At 46.9% G+C, this 21,392-nt stretch overlaps 1 long non-coding RNA gene across 1 annotated transcript in view; it reads right to left on the bottom strand.

Moving 5' to 3' along the window:
* Positions 1–1,860: 1,860 nt before the first annotated feature.
* Positions 1,861–21,392, bottom strand: part of LOC138750285 (uncharacterized) — a 961,601-nt gene continuing 942,069 nt past the window's right edge. The window contains exon 3 of the long non-coding RNA XR_011349230.1: positions 1,861–2,753. This is a non-coding gene — a long non-coding RNA (uncharacterized lncRNA). The remainder of the gene's footprint in view (positions 2,754–21,392) is intronic.

A 21,392-nucleotide genomic window follows, 5' to 3' on the forward strand; every position in this document is an offset into this window, starting at 1 on the left:
GTGGGCTCACAGTAGTGAGAAGGTTTAACGGTGATGCATGGCAGACATAGGCAAATAATGTTACACCGGGTTCACCGGGCAGAAGGTTTAACGGTGATATACGGAAGAATGAGGAAGATACTGTGAGACAGGGTTCACAGCAGCAGTGAGAAGGTTTAACAGTGATGTCCAATATAATGTAGCAAATACTGTGACACTGGATTCACATTTGAGAGATAAAACAATGGTGATGTATGGCAGACTGAGGCAGATACTGTGACACCAGTTACACAGTGGGGAGAATGTTTAATGAGGATGTATGGTACACTTTGACAGATACTGTTCACACCAGGTACACAGAAGTGAGTAGGTTTAACAGTGATATATGATACATTGAGAAAGACAACAGACTCGCCAAGGCAAATAGCGCCTTTGGAAGACTACAAGTCTGGAAAAACAACCAACTGAAAAACCTCACAAAGATAAGCGTATACAGAGCCGTTGTCATACCCACACTCCTGTTCGGCTCCGAATCATGGGTCCTCTACCGGCACCACCTACGGCTCCTAGAACGCTTCCACCAGCGTTGTCTCCGCTCCATCCTCAACATCCATTGGAGCGCTTACACCCCTAACGTCGAAGTACTCGAGATGGCAGAGGTCGACAGCATCGAGTCCACGCTCCTGAAGATCCAGCTGCGCTGGATGGGTCACGTCTCCAGAATGGAGGACCATCGCCTTCCCAAGATCGTGTTATATGGCGAGCTCTCCACTGGCCACCGTGACAGAGGTGCACCAAAGAAAAGGTACAAGGACTGCCTAAAGAAATCTCTTGGTGCCTGCCACATTGACCACCGCCAGTGGGCTGATAACGCCTCAAACCGTGCATCTTGGCGCCTCACAGTTTGGCGGGCAGCAACCTCCTTTGAAGAAGACCGCAGAGCCCACCTCACTGACAAAAGGCAAAGGAGGAAAAACCCAACACCCAACCACAACCAACCAATTTTCCCTTGCAACTGCTGCAATCGTGTCTGCCTGTCCCGCATCGGACTTGTCAGCCACAAACAAGCCTGCAGATGACGTGGACTTTTTACCCCCTCCATAAATCTTCGTCCGCAAAGCCAAGCCAAAGATGATACATTATGGCAGATGCAGAGACACCAGGTTCACAGTGAGGAGAAGGTTTTATGATGTTTGTTAGAGTGAGACAGATACTGTGACATTGAGTTCACAGTGGTGGAAGATTTAACAGTACGATAAACAGTCTCAGGTTCTGTGACACCTGATAACCATTTGTTAGTGGATTTAACAGTGTAGGATTATGTGTAGCAGATATTTTGACAGAAGGTTCAAAGGGGAAAGAGGTTTAATGGCGATGTACGATAATCTGTGGCAGATAGAGAGACAATGGGTTTACAGTGGGGAGAAGGATGAACAGTGATGTATGATAAATTGTGGCAATACTGTGACATGATGTTCACAATATTATGAAGTTTTAATGGTGATGTATAATAAACTCTGGCATATACTATGACCCCAGTTTCACAGTGGGGAGAAGGTTCAACATTGATGTACAATAAACTACGTCAGATACTGTGACACCGGGTTCACAGTAATGAGAATGTTTAACAGTGATACACGATAAACAGTTCCAGATATTATGACACCGGGTTCACTGTGGAGAGATGGTTTAATGGTGATGTACGGCAGACTGAGACAGATACTATAAACTCCATGAGATACTGTGACACCGGATTCACTGTGGGGAGTGGTTTAATGGTGATGAACAGAAGACAGAGGCAGATACTGTGAAACCGGATTCACAATGGGGAGAAGGTCAATCACTGCTGGACGATAAACTGTGCAAGATACTTTGATCTTAGGTTCACAGTGCGAGAAGCTGTCACAGTAATGAACGATGAACTGTGTCAAATACTGTGACCCCAGGTTCACAGTGGGGAGAAAGTTTAATGGTGATGTACGGTAAATTGAGATGGATACTGTGAAAATAGTTGAATAGAGGGAATGAGTTTAAACAGTGATGAACGATAAACTGTGTCAAATATTGTGACACTGGGTTCACATCCGTCATACGGTTGAACAGTAATGTACGATAAACTGTGTTTGATACTGTGACACCAAGTTCACAATGGGGAGAATGTTAATGGGAATGTAGGTAGATGGAGACCGATACTGTGACACAGATTTCAGAGTATGGAGTAGGTATAACAGTGATGTACAATAAACAGCGGGAGATACCGCGTTCACAGTGGGGAGAAGGTTAACGGGGATGGATGGTACATTAAGGGAGATACTGTGGCACCAGGTTCACAGTGGGGAGAAGGTTAACGGGGATGGATGGTACATTAAGGGAGATACTGTGGCACCAGGTTCACAGTGGGGAGAAGGTTTAACGTGATGTACGGTAGACTGAGGTAGAGACTATGACACAAGGCTCATTGTATTGTTAATTTCTCTTCATTACAACATCTAATTTATATGCTCCATTTTTCTTGTGGCAACTTCCAAACTTTCCATAAAGTTAAATTCTAATCAGATTTAGTTCATTTAAATAGGTCACCATTAAAAGCCCAAATCATTTGGTCTCTAAAGTACGCCTCACAAAATTAAATTCTTTACTTGGGTTTGGTTGCAACAGCTCTTCAGTTTGCTTCATTATTTTTTCAGTCCCTCGTTTTGTGTTTTTTTTTTGCCTGTGCAGCTTCACCAAATGGGCATCCAACTCTCTCTTCTCAGCTTGACCCAACGTCTCCTCTGTAAAATTAAGCAAACCAAGGAGACCAAAGTTAAAATTTTCATATTTGCATTTTCAAAAACAAAAATGGTGCTGTGACTTGCAGTTTCACATCTTAATCCCACTTGCTAAACTTGCAAGCAACTGCACCTCATCCTACAGCTGGAAAATTGCAAGAGAACTGCTGGGTTAAAGCAAAGATTCCTCCCAGTCACCTCATTAAAGGCCTCCAAGTTAACAACAGATAGCAACCTGAAAGATAAATACAAAGATCTGTATCAGGAATATTAACGGGCTTTTAAAAAAAAATCATTTCCACTATTGAAAGAAAACTCAGGCTTTTGTTGAACAATTCCTGTTGTATTCCTCAAAATGGTTTGAATCTTGATTTCAAGCAGAGTCATTTGGTGAGATTGTTGGTCCAGAACAAACCCTGCCCACACACTCCCTTAAATACCTCCAAAGTCCTGGCTCAGCTCTGCTCCATGCTAAAGCTATCAGAGCTTTTCTGAAGAGATATCAGAATTCAGATGCAGATACGACGAGTCAGAAACACCCTAATACTTCCATGAACAACACACCTCTCTCTGAAAACCAGCAAGAACCTTCCTGAACTGTAATGTTTTTTTTACCTTTCGAGCACCAAAGCCTGGTGAATTTTACATATGTTAAATTCTGTGCACAGTATAAGAATGGCCTGCAACCAGTGAACTTTGAGGAATGAGAAGTGAGATTGGACTGTGAACCAAAGAACTTTTCTGAACTTACACACACATTACACACACGTGCACTTAGAATTAGAAGGGGGGTAAGTTAAGTAAAGTAATTTAAAGTAGTAAAACAGTCATAAGTTGAAGTGTAATTCCATATTCATATTTAAAGATAATTAAAATCAATGGCGAATCTGTCTGCCTCACAGCAGGAAAAAGGCAATTTTGTGTGATAAGACACTTTTTAATTATATGACAGTAAATAGAGAGAGAGGTTCAAGTTTCAAACTATTACAAACTCCAGTCACCAGAGCTACCTGGATTATACCTCTTCCCACTTTATTTTTTTGCAAGGACACCACATTGTATATTGATATGTTTTTGAAAGAGATTATTGTAGGAGTCGTGGAGGCCACAAACAAACACAAACACTTCACAAAACAGCTCTTATTTAAAATGCAAGAGCTTTGCTGATAGAGAGTCATTCAGGTGCCAAGAGCCTTTGCAAAGACAAAACAAGGAGACTGCTTTGCTAAAGAATTTCAAAAGCAGGTGTAAATGGATTATTGATTTTAAATCAACTGATGAATGGACTCAGAAGTTTGGGTCCAGTGCAGTAATCTGGCTGGTTGCAGTTTGCTGTTCTACGAAGGTCATGTGCTTTTGCAAGCATAGAGGAGAGACCAAATATGCTTTTTCTAATAGAGAGATGGCAAGCTGAAGACGGTTTGTGAGTTCTCAGTTCAGCCTGTTGAAAAACTTTTAATCCAAACTATAGGAAATGGCTGGCCTGAGTGTTTCTCCTGAAATAAGGAAAACAAAAGGAACTCTATGGTGACCTGCAGAAGAGGTGATCATTTGGAAAACCGTGACGGGTTTCATTGACAAGACCCCAAAGTGGCTGATCAGAGGGAATCAGTTTTTGTGTGTCCAATGAGCAAGAAATCCCTCTCTGAAACCAACAAGAGCCTTCCTGGAGGGGTAACCATTCACTTTTAAGCACCAGAGCTTGGTGCAAATTCATAAATGTTGAATTCTTTGCACAGTATAAGAATTGATAGACACCAGTGAACATGGAGTTGTGTCAAAGAACTTTATGCACATTAAATACACCTGCACTGAGAATTAGAACGGGGCAATGTAAGGCTGTTAAGTTAATAGTGATAAGTTAAAGTTTGATCCTGTTTTTTTTGTTTAAAGAAAATTAAAAATGACGTTTGTTTAAGTATCTTTTGTCTTGGTGATTTTCTATTGCTGCTAGGTTTTGGGTCCTCTGGGCTTGTAAAAGTCCCAAGGAGGTTTTCTACTCCAGAACACCCAAAATGTCTTATTTCTTCAATAAATGCAGATTCCCCCATAAAGCCTGCACCCATATCTCCAATTTTCTTTCTGCCCTTACCCCACCTCCTCTCCGGCAGAACAAGGACAGAATCCTCAGATTTCTCGCTTACCACCCATCAGCTGCCACATCTGACACATTATCCTTGAACACTTCCAACTTCAGCACCATTCTCTAACCTGCTACATCTAACCCACTCCACTCAGATCCTCTTTTCACAGGGGCACGTCTTTCTGTGACTCCCTCAAGAGCACTTCCCTCTCCCTTGACAGCACTTCCCTCTCCACCCACCACCACCTGACGCACTCCCCTTTGGAATTGCAGAAATTTCCAAAGTTGTCCCTCCATTTCCTGCCACCTCCATCCAAGGCCACAATCAGACCTTCCAGGTGATGCACTGTTTCACATGCACCCCATCCAACCTAATCTACTACATTTGGTCGACTCAGTTGACCTCGATATCACCAAGACCAAATACAGACTGGGTAGCCATTTTGCTAAACATCTGTGCTCTGTGGATCTAACCTTGAGCTTCCTGTGGCCTACCATATCATTTCTCAAACCCTTCCAGCAACATGTCTGTTGGCCCCATCCTTTGGCAGGCTGAGGGCACACAAACTTAAAGAAAACATATTATATTCCTCCTGGGCAGCCTTAAACTCTATAGCATGAATACGAATGTTTCTAATTTTAACCAATCACTCACCTCTGTCTGATTTCAGTTTCCATCTCTTGATCTACTGCCCATTTGAATAAAATTACTCCTTTAAGGTAGAAGAGTTGACAGTGGTGTTTTCCCCATGTCGCTTGCCATTGAACAACTGGCAAAATTAAGTTGCGCTTGTTGCAAAATGAATGGTGTTATTGTTCAAAATCTCCCTGAGATTGAAAGTATTCTTGTACTGAATAGACATCTGGGCCAAATGGCTATTTAAGGATATTCTGTACCTGATTGTACACCCTGAAGTACAATGAGTAATTCTCTCCACTAAAGATTGTTACATCTATACAGAACATGTATTAATACACAAAACAATCACACCTCCTTATTGGTCAGGAAGCGCCTAAACTTCCCAAGGAGACTGAGGAGGTCAAGGTCAACGGCTCTCATCCTGAGATTTTACAGGAGCGCAGTTGAGTCTCCTGTCTGGCTGCATCATTGGATGGTCTAGTAGCTGTAAAGCATCAGACAGGAATGATGCAAAGAGTTGTGAGGATCACTGGGGTCTCCCTTTCTTCTGTAGATGACATTTACTGGGAGTGTTGTTTAAATAGGGCTCAAGGAATTGTAAAAAGACCATTTCCATCCAGTGCACAGCATCTTTAACCACGTCCATCATCAAAATCAGGACTGCCAGGCTGGGGAATAGCTTCTTTCCACAGGCTGTGAGATGGAAGAAAAGTATCCTGTAAGTGGGATAATCATCCCAAATATTTATATATGTAGCGGCTACTTCGATAGGGCTACTAAAGCAACACACCCACACACACACACCAGGTTAGTCAACACAAGACTGCTTTATTCAGACTTTACAGGCTTCTTTGATTTAGTGTGTCCTGGGCTCCATGGGACATCATTATGAGTTTGCTTCTGAACCACAGGACCGCAGATTTAAATGAAGCCGTGTGAGTGTCCCATGCCATCCGGCAGGAGAATCCACAGATCAACGTGCCGTTCCACGCCACGAAGCACCACGCCTGGACAGTCAATTAAATGGATGAGTTCCCAACTGTCTGTCTTATATTTTCACTCGCGTGCCAAAGAACCTTACCCGCTCGGCCCACTACACAGCTGCTAAACCACCCAGTTCCCCCCCAGAACCTTCACAGAAACTAAAACATCAGCTGCATGCACCTGAGGTGGACCCCCTCGCCGTCTGGGCTGGGGGCACTGAAATAGGTGAAGCGGGCTTCACATGGGCAGGCTTGAGTCTACACGAAACAGCTGTGAATGTCCCCTTATGTCCAAAGTATACACAAGCCCATCCTTCTTCACCACATGGAAAGGGCCCTCATACGTTAATTGTAATGGCGCTCCTGGGACCTGTCTGCGCACAAAAACAAAATCAGCGTCCAGGAATGGTGGGGCACATTCTGTTTAGGTGATCCATGCCAGTGGGTAGGAAAAAGTTTGCTGATCATGACTCCATGTCAAAGCTGTGAAGGAAATTCAGGTCAGAGTTGGTTGTGAAATGAATGTCCCATGAAACTGTAAGAACTGTACCATAAACCATCTCTGTGGACAATGCGGACATATCTTCCTTTGAAGAGATGTGCACTCCGAATAGAATCCATGGCAACTCATCGACCTAATTGGGACTGGTGAGTCAGGCCTTAAGTGCGGACTTCTGTTGCCAGTAGAAACGTGCTCAATGATCTGAAGTAATGTGTGTCAGAAAACCAAATCTAGCCATCCGATCGACAGTGAATGCTCTTGCCCTTGACTCAGTGTCACTGGATGGCAACGGGACAGCCTCTGACCAGCGTGTGAAACGTTCTATGACTGTTAGAATGTATTTCAAAATTTGAGATAATGGCAATGATCCAAGCAGGTCCACATGCACGTGTTCCAACCGCCTGTGTACCACCGGGAAATGTTGAAGAGGTGCCTTATTGTGCCGCTGAATTTTGGCAGTCTGGCAGGAGGTACCTGTGCAGACCCATTATGCAACACCCTTTTTTAGTCCATGCCATACATATTTATTTGACATGAGCTTGACAGATGTTCTGATGGACGGATGAGACAAGGTGTGTATCTGGTCAAAAATGTGTTGCCTCCAAGATGCCGGAATCACTGGTCTAATGTAGCCCAAAGACATGTCACAAAGTAAGGTTGGCTGCCCAGTTGTGATGCCACCTGCAGTATGTCCAAGTTAGTCATGGTCGTACTATATGGCTGACCATCGGGGTCCATTGCCTGGACACTGGCTAATTCAGGAATATCAGTCTCATCCTGAATATGATATACAGTCGGTCTGGACAGAATATTCATGACGCCATTGTTTTTACCAGATGTTTTCCAAGTAGATTTAAGGGAATTCTAAATCTCTGCCCTAAGTGCCAATAAGCTGCTGGCAGGTTTGAATAGCATTCTTCAACCCAAGTGGCATCCTAAGAAATTCAAAAAGCCCAGAAGGGGTAATAATTGCCATTTAAGGAATGTAATACTTATGGGCTGGGATAAATGGGGAACAGTGGGGAACAGATGGGGCAAAGTGGGGAACATTGTGAAGAATGGGCAACAGGGTGGAACAGATGTGGTACACCTGTTCCCCACTATTCCCCAGCTGTTCCCCACCAGTTCCCCACTATTCACCACCGTTCCCCATGATTCCCCACTCTTCCCCTCATTTCCCAATCTGTTCCCCACTGTTCCTCCCATTTGTCTCTGTTCCCCACTGTTCTCCATTGTTCCTCAGCGATCCCCACTTTTCCTCATCTCTTCCTTTCATTCCTCAATTTTCACCTCTGTTGCCCACTATACACCACTTTTACCCTCTGTTCCCCACTGTTCCCTCACTGTTCCCCACCGTTCCTAAAAGAAGTCTGTAAAGTCTGAATAAAGCAGTCTTGTGTTGACTAACTTGGTGTGTGTGTGTTTGTGTGTGTATTACTTTAGTAGCTCTACCGAAGTCGCCGCTACGATTGGGGACCCCAAATGCAAGATTCAGGGAAGCTTGAATCTCCAGTTACCATGGACACAAGGACGGCAGCAGCTGTTGCCACCACGGCTGCAGTTAATGTGGTGGAACTTCACTTCCCTCCTTTCTGGACACATCAACCTCGGGTATGGCTTAATCAGGCTGAAACCCAGATTTGTCTTGTGGCATAATGGCAGAGGACATGAAATTCTGCCATGTAATAGGTGCATCGGACACTGCTGCAGCGTCTCAAGTAATAGAATATGTTGCCAATCCCCTGGCAGAAAACCAGTAAACCAGGTTCCGCCAATTTCTCCTGGACTCGCTGGAATTGACTAGACATGAGCACGACTTTTAAATATGGAGGACCTAGGTGATAGGAATCTATCCGATTTAATGAATGAGATGCTCGCATTAGCAGGTGGTTATTCTCATTGTTTACTTTTTGAGACTCTATTCCTGTCCAAACTCCCATGTCGTGTCGCAATACCAATCATTAACATGGATTTCCACCATCCCCATGACGTAGCGCAGGAGACTGACAGGCTGGATCACACTCCAACGCTAGAGTCTGCTCACGTACAGACTGTTTTCACAGCAGATCCATATCCCGTTTCCTATGAGCCAACTATATCTTCAGTTCAGTTAAAGAAGGATGAACGTGCTGACAGGCGGTGAGAATGGTGTTTTTACCATGGCCGTTGGTGGAAAAAATGCCCATAAATGTGTCCCGACATGTACCTATTACAGAAAAAAGGCAGGAAACGATAAGGCTGTCTACCATTTATGGCCATGGCAGCTGGCACAAGCACGTCCCATTGTATCTTCCAAGACTGCGCTGGTAAGCACAGGTTCATTGTAGACACGAGTGCTGAAGTCCGTTTGCACCCACCAACCTATTTTGAAATAAAACCCACATAAACAACACCACCTGACTCTTCAAACACAAATGGGATGAAAATTCTCTGCTTTGGCACAGGATAGGTCACGATTGGGATAGGAGGTGTGACCTTCCATTGGAATTGCCTATTGGCTTCCATTGCACAGCCTATTTTGGGTGCAGATTTTTTAAGGTCCCATGACTTGCCAGTAGATGTGAAGTGGAGGAAATTGGTTCCTGCTACCACTTTTCAAACATCCCCTCTGGGATGCAGCAAAGGGAGAGTTTCCCACCTCGGGGTGCATACCTTGAACAAATGTGCACATGCTGCTCTGCTCAACGAATTTCCCTGTACTCTCTCACCTAATTTCAATATCTCCTAAACAGCCCAGGGTGTGTCCCATTACATAGACACTTCAGGCCCACCAAATGACGCCAGGGTTCGTCATCTTCCACCTGATAAACTGCGCAGGCAAGGGCAGAGTGAATTGCAATTGAGGAATTAGGTATCATTCAGCGCTCCAACAGTCCTTGGGCATCACTGTTAAACATGGTACCCAAGAAAACAGGTGGATGGAGACCCTGCAGTGATTACCGTAGATCAATAACTACAGCCGACAGATACCTTATACCTCATATGCAAGATTTCACTGCCCATCTGCACAATTTCTGTGCTTTCTCCAAGGTAGATCTTGTCATGAGATCAAGTGTGGGGAAAAGTAGGGAATGGTGTGGAACCGTGGTGATCACTGCAGTAAAATGGAGAACACGGGAATATTGGGGAGCAGGGTGGAACAATGAGGAAAGGGGAACAGATGGGAAAGAGTGGGGAACACTGCAGAACAGAGGGGAACAAAAGGGAGCAGGGGAACAGATGGGGAACTGATGGGAATCAGTGGGGAACTGTGGGTAATAGGTGGGATACTGCTAGAAAACAGTTGGGATTGGTGGGGAATAGTGGAGAAAGTTGGAGAACAGGTGAAGAACAATGGGCTACAGTGCAGAACTGTGGGAAACAGATGTGAAACAGTAGAGAACTGTTCGGGAACAGCTGGAGAACAGAGGGGAACTGATGGGGAACAGTGGGGAACCATGGGGAAACAGGTGGGAAACTGGTAGGAAACAGTTGGGATTGGTGGAGAAGAGTAGGGAACATTTGGGAACAGGTGAAGAACAGTGGGGGACAGTGATGAACTGTGGAGTAAAGAGGTGGAACAGTAGGGTACAGTGGAAAAATTGGTGAACAGCTGGAAAACAGAGGCGAACTGTGGGGAGCAGGGGAACAGTGTGGAAGAGATGGTGAATGGTGGAGAATGGGGGAAATGTGGGGAATTGGTGGGAGACAGTTGAGGAACAGTGGTGAACAGGTGTGGAATAGCTGGGGAACAGTGGGAACAGGTTTGGAACAGTAGGAAAACGGTGGGGAACAGTGGGGAAAAGATGAGGGACAGTGGGAAACAGTTTAGAACAGATGGGGAACTGATGTGGAACATTAGTGAACAGTGGAGAAATGTGGGGAACTATGGGGAACATGTGTCGAACAGCTGGGGAACTGTGAGCAACTCTGGGAAACATTGGTGAAAACTGGGGAACTGTTGAGGACAGTGGGGAGCAGTGGGGAACAGATGGTGAACAGTGGAGAACTGCGGGAAACAGTGTGGAAATTTAGGTCACAGATGGGAAAAAGAGGAGCATCTGATGGGCAACAATGGGAAACATGGGGTGCAGTGGGTAACAGTTGGGATCTGTGGGGAACAGTCGGGAACAGTGAGGAACAATAGGGGAAAGTGGGAGAAATGGGGAACAGTTGGGAACAGAGGGGAAAAGTAAAGCACAGAGGGGAACAGTGGTGAACAGAGTGGAAGAGTAGGGAACAGTTTAGAATAGATGGAGAGAAGTGGGGAACAGTGAGGAACTGTGGGAGACAGTGGGAAACAGAGGAGAAGAATGAGTAACAGTTGGGTATACAGGGTAATGGGGAGAGCAGTGGGGAACAGAATCCGAACATTGGAGAATGTGGGGAACAGTGGGGAACTGTGGGTAATAGGTGGGATACTGCTAGAAAACAGTTGGGATTGGTGGGGAACAGTGGAGAAAGTTGGAGAACAGGTGAAGAACAATGGGCTACAGTGCAGAACTGTGGGAAACAGATGTGAAACAGTAGAGAACTGTTCGGGAACAGCTGGAGAACAGAGGGGAACTGATGGGGAACAGTGGGGAACCATGGGGAAACAGGTGGGAAACTGGTAGGAAACAGTTGGGATTGGTGGAGAAGAGTAGAGAACATTTGGGAACAGGTGAAGAACAGTGGGGGACAGTGATGAACTGTGGAGTAAAGAGGTGGAACAGTAGGGTAGGTGGAACAGTAGGTGGAACAGTGTGTGTGACAGATGGGGAACTGTGAAGAACAGTGGGAAACACGGGGCACAATTAGGGAACAGTGGTGTATAGTGGGCAACAGTGGGAAAATTGAGGTACAGAAGGAAGAGATGGGGAACAGTGGAGATCACTGAGGAACATTGGAGAACAGTGGAACAGAGACAAATAGGGGGGAGCAATGGGGAACAGATATTGAACTGTGGAGAATGTGGGAACAGTGGGGAACAGATTGGGAAATGAGGGGAAAAGTGGGGAACCATGTGGAACAGTGGTGAAAAGTGGGGAACTGGTGGGAAACAGCTGGATAACAGTGGGGAACAGATGGGGAACTGATGGGGAACAGTGGGGAACCATGGGACCTGGTGGGAAACTGAGGGGTCAAAGGGAAGAATGAGTAACAGTGGGTAATAGATAGCGAACTGTGGAGAACGGGGTAATAGGGAGAAAAGTGGGTAACTGATGGGTAATGAGGGGAACAGTGGAGAACATTGGGGAATAGGAGGAACAGTGGGGAACAAATGGGGGACTGATGGGGAATAGTGGGGAATAGTCAGGAACAGTCAGTAATGGTGGTGAACAGATGTGGAACAATGGCAAAAATGGGAAACAGTGGGGAAAAGTGGGGAACTAAAGGGAACAGTTGGGATCAGTAGGGAACAGGTGTGAAATAGTGGAGAACAGTGAGGACAATGAGGAACAAGGGGAACAGATGGGGTATAGTGGGGTACACTGCAGAACTGTGGAGAACATTGGGGAACAGTGAGGAACAGTGGAGAAAAGTGGCGAACAGTAGGAAACAGTTCGGGAACATCTGGATAACAGTGGAGAGGTGGAGAACAGTGAAGAACCATGGGGAACAGTAGGCAACAGAGCGGAACAGTGGAGAACTGTGGGGAATAGTCGGGAACAGTGGTGATCAGATGGCGAACAGTGGGAAAAATGGGGAACAGTTCGGCTACAGTTGGGAAAAGTGTGGAACAGTGAAGAACTCTGGGGAACAGTGGGGAACAGAGGTGAACAATGGGGAATTGGGGTAACTGTGGAAAAAATTAGGGAACAGATGGGGAACAGCTAGAGAACATTGGGAAACAGTGCAGAACATGGGGGAAAATGGAAGAGTGGGGAACAGATGGAGAACAGTGGGGAAAAATGGGCAACAGTGTGGAACAGATGTGAAACAGTCTGGAAGCATGGGGAACACTGTAGGACAATGGGGATCAGAGGGGAATATTGGGGAGCAGGGGGGATCAATGAGGAAAGGAACAGATGGGAAACAGTGGGGAACCGTGAGGAACAGGAGGGAAACTGCTGGAAAACAGTTGGGATTGGTGGGGAAAAGTGTGGAACAGTTGGAGAAAGGTGAAAAACAGTGTGGTATAGTGAATAATTGTGGAAAATAGATGTGGAACATTAGGGAATGGTAGAACAAATGGGGAAGAGTGGGGAACAGTTTGTGAATAGCTGGAGTACAGTGGGGAACAGTGAAGAACTGTGGGGATCAGTGTGGAACAGATATGGAGCATTAGGGAACAATGGGAAAAATGGGGAACAGTGGTGAACAGTTTGAGAGCAGCTGGGGAACAGTGGAGAACAGGTGTGGAACAGTAGGGAACAGTTGGAAAAATGGGGAACAGTGGTGAACAGTTTGAGAGCAGCTGGGGAACAGTGGAGAACAGGTGTGGAACAGTAGGGAACAGTGGGAAAAATGGAGAACAGTGGTGAACAGTTTGAGAGCAGCTGGGGAACAGTGGGGAACAGGTGTGGAACAGTAGGGATCAGTGGGAAAAATGGGGAACAGTGGTGAACAGTTTGAGAGCAGCTGGGGAACAGTGGAGAACAGGTGTGGAACAGTAGGAAACAGTGGGAAAAATGGAGAACAGTGGTGAACAGTTTGAGAGCAGCTGGGGAACAGTGGGGAACAGGTGTGGAACAGTAGGGATCAGTGGGAAAAATGGGGAACAGTGGTGAACAGTTTGAGAGCAGCTGGGGAACAGTGGAGAACAGGTGTGGAACAGTAGGAAACAGTGGGAAAAATGGAGAACAGTGGTGAACAGTTTGAGAGCAGCTGGGGAACAGTGGAGAACAGGTGTGGAACAGTAGGGAACAGTGGGAAAAATGGGGAACAGTGGTGAACAGTTTGAGAGCAGCTGGGGAACAGTGGAGAAGAGGTGTGGAACAGTAGGAAACCGTGGGAAAAATGGAGAACAGTGGTGAACAGTTTGAGAGCAGCTGTGGAACAGTGGAGAACAGGTGTGGAACAGTAGGGAACAGTGGGAAAAATGGGGAACAGTGTGGAACAGATGTGGAACAGTCTGGAAGCATGGGGAACACTGTAGGACAATGGGGATCAGAGGGGAATATTGGGGAGCAGGGGGGATCAATGAGGAAAGGGAACAGATGGGAAACAGTGGGGAACACTGCAGAACAGATGAGAACAGAGGGGAACAGTAGGGACCAGGGGGAACTGATGGGGAACAGTGTGGAACCGTGAGGAACAGGAGGGAAACTGCTGGAAAACAGTTGGGATTGGTGGGGAAAAGTGTGGAACAGTTGGAGAAAGGTGAAAAACAGTGTGGTATAGTGAATAATTGTGGGAAATAGATGTGGAACATTAGGGAACAGTAGAAAAAATGGGGAAGAGTGGGGAACAGTTTGTGAATAGCTGGAGTACAGTGGGGAACAGTGAAGAACTGTGGGGATCAGTGTGGAACAGATATGGAGCATTAGGGAACAATGGGAAAAATGGGGAACAGTCGTGAACAGTTTAAGAGCAGCTGGGGAACAGTGGAGAACAGGTGTGGAACAGTAGGAAACAGTGGGAAAAATGGGGAACAGTGGTGAACAGTTTGAGAGCAGCTGGGGAACAGTGGAGAACAGGTGTGGAACAGTAGGGAACAGTTGGAAAAATGGGGAACAGTGGTGAACAGTTTGAGAGCAGCTGGGGAACAGTGGAGAACAGGTGTGGAACAGTAGGGAACAGTGGGAAAAATGGAGAACAGTGGAGAAAGGATGGGTAACATTTGGGAACAGCTGGAGAACAGTGAGGAACTGTGAGGGAACAGTGGGTAATGGGGAGAATGAGTAACAGTGGAGAACAGAGGGTAACAGGGGTGAGCAGTAGGGAACACTGGAGAATGTGGTTAACTGTTAAAAAGTGTGTGACAGGTGGGGAACAGCAGGGAACACTTGGGAAAAAGTTGAGGAACAGTGGTGTATAGAGGGCAACATTGGGGAAAATTGAGGAATGGTAGGAAGGGATGGGGAACAGTGGAGATCTCTGCAGAACAGAGGAAAACAGTGGGCAACAGCGGGGAATAGTGGGGACCAGATAGGGAATTGTGGAGAACGGGGGAACAGTGGGGAACAGATTGGGAAATGAGGTGTCAGTGGGGATCCATGGGGAACCGTGGGGAACAGGTGGGAAAATGCTGGAAAACAGTTGGGATTGGTGGCGAACAGTGCGTAACAGTTGGGAAACAGGTGAAGAACAGCATGGTACAGTGAAGAATTGTGGGTAACAGATGTGGAACAATAGGGATCAGTGGGATAAATGGGGAACAATTAGGGTACGGCGAGAGAATAGTGAAGAACTGTGTGGAACAGTGTGGAACAGATGTGGAACAGTAGGGAACAGTGGGGAAAATGAGGAAGAGTTGGGAACAAAGGGGAACAGTGGGGAACAGCGATGAACTTTGGGAAATAGTTGGGAAAAAGTGGGGAACAGTTTGGTTACAGCTGGAGAACAGTGGGGACCATGCAGAACAGGTGAAGAACAGTGGAGTACAGTGAAGACTTATGCGGAACTGTGGGGAACAGCTGGAGAATATTGGGGAACATTGGGGGACAGTCGGGAATGGTGGTGAACAGAGGTGGAAAGGTGGGAAAAAAGAGAAACAGTGGGGAAAAGTGGTGAACTGTGTGGAACAGTGGGAAGCAGATTGGTAACTGTTGGGGAACAGTGTGGACCCATGGGGAACAGTGGGAAAAATGGGGAACAGATCGGGAACAGATCGGGAACAGCTGGAGAACAGTGGGGAACTGATGGGGAACATGTGTCGAACAGGTAGGGAATAGTGAGGAACAATTGGGGAACAGTGGGGAAAAGTAAGGAACATTTGGGGAATAGTTGTGGAATAGTGGAGAACAGTTGTAAAACAGTGGGGAACAGTGGTATAAATGGGGAACAGAGGGGAAAAGTGGGGAACTGTGTGGAACAGTGGGGAATAGTTGTGGGACAGTGGGGAACTGAATATGAAGATTGGGGAACATTGCAAAAATTGGGCAACAATGCAGAACACATGGGGAACAGTGGGGAAAAGTAATTGTGGAGCAGTTGTTAAATAAAGGAGAACAGGTGTGAAACAGTGGGGAAAAGTGTGGAACCATGGGAAAAACTCTAGAAAAATGATGAACAGGGGAATATTGGGGAGCAGGGTGGAACAACGAGGAAAGGGGAACTGATGGGGAACACTGCAGAACAGAGGTGAGCAAAAGAGTATAGGGGGAACAGTTGGGAATCTGATGGGAAACAGTGGGGAACTGTGGGTAATATGTGGGAAAATGCTGGGATAAAGTTGGGATTGGTGGGAAAGTGGGGAAAAGTTGGGGAACAGATGTGGAACAGTAAGAAAAATGGGGAACAAAGGGGAACAGTGGTGAACAGTGGGGAACAGTTTAGGAACAGCTGGAGAACAGAGGGGAACAGATGGGGAACTGATGGGGAACACAGGTAAACCAAGGGGGACAGGTGGGAAACTGCTGGTAAACAGTTGGGATTGATGGGGAAGAGTAGGACACAGTTGGGGAACATGTGGAAAAAAAGTGGGGTACAGTGGGGAGCAGATCCAGAACAGTAGGCTACAGTGGTAAAAGGGGAACTGCTGGAAAACAGCTGCCAAACTGTGGGGAGCAGGAAGAACAGTGTGGAACAGATGGTGAACAATGGAGAATGGGAGAAGAGTGGGGAAAAATGGGGAACAGATTGGGAATGAGGTGAACAGTGGGGAATCTTGGGAAACAGTGTTGAAAAGTGCAGAACTGGTGGGACACAGGTGGGGAACAGTCGAAAAAGGTGAGGGACGGTGGGAAAATGTTTAGAACAAATGGAGAACTGATGTGGAACTGTGGCGATCAGTGAGGAACAGTGGAGAAATGATGGGCAACTGCTGGGGAACATGTGTCGAACAGGTCGGGAACAGTGAGGAACAGATGGGGAAAAGGTGAGGGACAGTGTGAAACAGTTTAGTACAGATGGGGAACTGATGTGGAGGGACAGTGTGAAACAGTTTAGTACAGATGGGGAACTGATGTGGAACTCTGGGGATCAGTGGGGAACAGTGGTGAAATGATGGACAACTGCTGGGGAACATGTGTCGAACAGGTAGGGAACAGTGAGGAACTATTGGGGACAGTGGGCAACCCTAGGGAACAGTTGGGAAACTTCTGGGAAACAGATGGGATTGGTGGGGAACAGTGGGGAAATGTAAGGAACCGTGGGGAACTGTTGTGGAACTGTAGGGAACAGTTGGAAAAATGGGGAACAGTGGTGAACAGTTTGAGAGCAGCTGGGGAACAGTGGAGAACAGGTGTGGAACAGTAGGGAACAGTGGGAAAAATGGAGAACAGTGGTGAACAGTTTGAGAGCAGCTGGGGAACAGTGGGGAACAGGTGTGGAACAGTAGGGATCAGTGGGAAAAATGGGGAACAGTGGTGAACAGTTTGAGAGCAGCTGGGGAACAGTGGAGAACAGGTGTGGAACAGTAGGAAACAGTGGGAAAAATGGAGAACAGTGGTGAACAGTTTGAGAGCAGCTGGGGAACAGTGGGGAACAGGTGTGGAACAGTAGGGATCAGTGGGAAAAATGGGGAACAGTGGTGAACAGTTTGAGAGCAGCTGGGGAACAGTGGAGAACAGGTGTGGAACAGTAGGATACAGTGGGAAAAATGGAGAACAGTGGTGAACAGTTTGAGAGCAGCTGGGGAACAGTGGAGAACAGGTGTGGAACAGTAGGGAACAGTGGGAAAAATGGGGAACAGTGGTGAACAGTTTGAGAGCAGCTGGGGAACAGTGGAGAAGAGGTGTGGAACAGTAGGAAACCGTGGGAAAAATGGAGAACAGTGGTGAACAGTTTGAGAGCAGCTGGGGAACAGTGGAGAACAGGTGTGGAACAGTAGGGAACAGTGGGAAAAATGGGGAACAGTGTGGAACAGATGTGGAACAGTCTGGAAGCATGGTGAACACTGTAGGACAATGGGGATCAGAGGGGAATATTGGGGAGCAGGGGGGATCAATGAGGAAAGGGAACAGATGGGAAACAGTGGGGAACACTGCAGAACAGATGAGAACAGAGGGGAACAGTAGGGACCAGGGGGAACTGATGGGGAACAGTGTGGAACCGTGAGGAACAGGAGGGAAACTGCTGGAAAACAGTTGGGATTGGTGTGGAACAGTTGGAGAAAGGTGAAAAACAGTGTGGTATAGTGAATAATTGTGGAAAATAGATGTGGAACATTAGGGAATGGTAGAACAAATGGGGAAGAGTGGGGAACAGTTTGTGAATAGCTGGAGTACAGTGGGGAACAGTGAAGAACTGTGGGGATCAGTGTGGAACAGATATGGAGCATTAGGGAACAATGGGAAAAATGGGGAACAGTGGTGAACAGTTTGAGAGCAGCTGGGGAACAGTGGAGAACAGGTGTGGAACAGTAGGAAACAGTGGGAAAAATGGAGAACAGTGGTGAACAGTTTGAGAGCAGCTGGGGAACAGTGGAGAACAGGTGTGGAACAGTAAGGAACAGTGGGAAAAATGGAGAACAGTGGTGAACAGTTTGAGAGCAGCTGGGGAAAAGTGGGGAACAGGTGTGGAACAGTAGGGATCAGTGGGAAAAATGGGGAACAGTGGTGAACAGTTTGAGAGCAGCTGGGGAACAGTGGAGAACAGGTGTGGAACAGTAGGAAACAGTGGGAAAAATGGAGAACAGTGGTGAACAGTTTGAGAGCAGCTGGGGAACAGTGGAGAACAGGTGTGGAACAGTAGGGAACAGTGGGAAAAATGGGGAACAGTGGTGAACAGTTTGAGAGCAGCTGGGGAACAGTGGAGAAGAGGTGTGGAACAGTAGGAAACCGTGGGAAAAATGGAGAACAGTGGTGAACAGTTTGAGAGCAGCTGTGGAACAGTGGAGAACAGGTGTGGAACAGTAGGGAACAGTGGGAAAAATGGGGAACAGTGTGGAACAGATGTGGAACAGTCTGGAAGCATGGGGAACACTGTAGGACAATGGGGATCAGAGGGGAATATTGGGGAGCAGGGGGGATCAATGAGGAAAGGGAACAGATGGGAAACAGTGGGGAACACTGCAGAACAGATGAGAACAGAGGGGAACAGTAGGGACCAGGGGGAACTGATGGGGAACAGTGTGGAACCGTGAGGAACAGGAGGGAAACTGCTGGAAAACAGTTGGGATTGGTGGGGAAAAGTGTGGAACAGTTGGAGAAAGGTGAAAAACAGTGTGGTATAGTGAATAATTGTGGAAAATAGATGTGGAACATTAGGGAATGGTAGAACAAATGGGGAAGAGTGGGGAACAGTTTGTGAATAGCTGGAGTACAGTGGGGAACAGTGAAGAACTGTGGGGATCAGTGTGGAACAGATATGGAGCATTAGGGAACAATGGGAAAAATGGGGAACAGTGGTGAACAGTTTGAGAGCAGCTGGGGAACAGTGGAGAACAGGTGTGGAACAGTAGGAAACAGTGGGAAAAATGGAGAACAGTGGTGAACAGTTTGAGAGCAGCTGGGGAACAGTGGAGAACAGGTGTGGAACAGTAGGGAACAGTGGGAAAAATGGAGAACAGTGGTGAACAGTTTGAGAGCAGCTGGGGAACAGTGGGGAACAGGTGTGGAACAGTAGGGATCAGTGGGAAAAATGGGGAACAGTGGTGAACAGTTTGAGAGCAGCTGGGGAACAGTGGAGAACAGGTGTGGAACAGTAGGAAACAGTGGGAAAAATGGAGAACAGTGGTGAACAGTTTGAGAGCAGCTGGGGAACAGTGGGGAACAGGTGTGGAACAGTAGGGATCAGTGGGAAAAATGGGGAACAGTGGTGAACAGTTTGAGAGCAGCTGGGGAACAGTGGAGAACAGGTGTGGAACAGTAGGAAACAGTGGGAAAAATGGAGAACAGTGGTGAACAGTTTGAGAGCAGCTGGGGAACAGTGGAGAACAGGTGTGGAACAGTAGGGAACAGTGGGAAAAATGGGGAACAGTGGTGAACAGTTTGAGAGCAGCTGGGGAACAGTGGAGAAGAGGTGTGGAACAGTAGGAAACCGTGGGAAAAATGGAGAACAGTGGTGAACAGTTTGAGAGCAGCTGTGGAACAGTGGAGAACAGGTGTGGAACAGTAGGGAACAGTGGGAAAAATGGGGAACAGTGTGGAACAGATGTGGAACAGTCTGGAAGCATGGGGAACACTGTAGGACAATGGGGATCAGAGGGGAATATTGGGGAGCAGGGGGGATCAATGAGGAAAGGGAACAGATGGGAAACAGTGGGGAACACTGCAGAACAGATGAGAACAGAGGGGAACAGTAGGGACCAGGGGGAACTGATGGGGAACAGTGTGGAACCGTGAGGAACAGGAGGGAAACTGCTGGAAAACAGTTGGGATTGGTGGGGAAAAGTGTGGAACAGTTGGAGAAAGGTGAAAAACAGTGTGGTATAGTGAATAATTGTGGGAAATAGATGTGGAACATTAGGGAACAGTAGAAAAAATGGGGAAGAGTGGGGAACAGTTTGTGAATAGCTGGAGTACAGTGGGGAACAGTGAAGAACTGTGGGGATCAGTGTGGAACAGATATGGAGCATTAGGGAACAATGGGAAAAATGGGGAACAGTCGTGAACAGTTTGAGAGCAGCTGGGGAACAGTGGAGAACAGGTGTGGAACAGTAGGAAACAGTGGGAAAAATGGGGAACAGTGGTGAACAGTTTGAGAGCAGCTGGGGAACAGTGGAGAACAGGTGTGGAACAGTAGGGAACAGTTGGAAAAATGGGGAACAGTGGTGAACAGTTTGAGAGCAGCTGGGGAACAGTGGAGAACAGGTGTGGAACAGTAGGGAACAGTGGGAAAAATGGAGAACAGTGGAGAAAGGATGGGTAACATTTGGGAACAGCTGGAGAACAGTGAGGAACTGTGAGGGAACAGTTGGTAATGGGGAGAATGAGTAACAGTGGAGAACAGAGGGTAACAGGGGTGAGCAGTAGGGAACACTGGAGAATGTGGTTAACTGTTAAAAAGTGTGTGACAGGTGGGGAACAGCAGGGAACACTTGGGAAAAAGTTGAGGAACAGTGGTGTATAGAGGGCAACATTGGGGAAAATTGAGGAATGGTAGGAAGGGATGGGGAACAGTGGAGATCTCTGCAGAACAGAGGAGAACAGTGGGCAACAGCGGGGAATAGTGGGGACCAGATAGGGAATTGTGGAGAATGGGGGAACAGTGGGGAACAGATTGGGAAATGAGGTGTCAGTGGGGATCCATGGGGAACCGTGGGGAACAGGTGGGAAAATGCTGGAAAACAGTTGGGATTGGTGGCGAACAGTGCGTAACAGTTGGGAAACAGGTGAAGAACAGCATGGTACAGTGAAGAATTGTGGGTAACAGATGTGGAACAATAGGGATCAGTGGGATAAATGGGGAACAATTAGGGTACGGC

The sequence above is a fragment of the Narcine bancroftii genome, unplaced genomic scaffold (genome assembly GCF_036971445.1).
Source record: "Narcine bancroftii isolate sNarBan1 unplaced genomic scaffold, sNarBan1.hap1 Scaffold_112, whole genome shotgun sequence".
In the NCBI taxonomy this organism is placed as follows: domain Eukaryota; kingdom Metazoa; phylum Chordata; class Chondrichthyes; order Torpediniformes; family Narcinidae; genus Narcine; species Narcine bancroftii.